Source organism: Solanum tuberosum, unplaced genomic scaffold (assembly GCF_000226075.1).
Source record: "Solanum tuberosum cultivar DM 1-3 516 R44 unplaced genomic scaffold, SolTub_3.0 scf00526, whole genome shotgun sequence".
NCBI classification, from domain to species: Eukaryota; Viridiplantae; Streptophyta; class Magnoliopsida; order Solanales; family Solanaceae; genus Solanum; species Solanum tuberosum.
The window spans coordinates 191,654-191,969 of NW_006239442.1; positions in this window are offsets into that span (position 1 = coordinate 191,654).

Genomic DNA, 316 nt, shown 5'->3' on the forward strand with positions numbered 1-316 from the left:
GTGCTCTGAGAGGCGCGGGGCGCCAGCCCTCAAACTTCAGAGAAGCCTGGCTGGTGCTCTGGCTGGCGCGACATGCCAGAGGCCAAACTTCAGAGAAGTTTTTGTGGCGCTATGGCAGGCGCGACGCCCCAGCCCTTTTGGCCAGCGACTTTTGACTTTTCTCTTCCGTTCTTCCTCTCTAAACCTCCTAACTTCCATAGTTCCTTCCCCAAACACTTAGGATCAATTTTACCCTCAATATACAACCAATCTAACTCGAAAAACAACTCGGAAACATGAATCAACTCACCCCCAAGCATCAACAACTCAACCAACA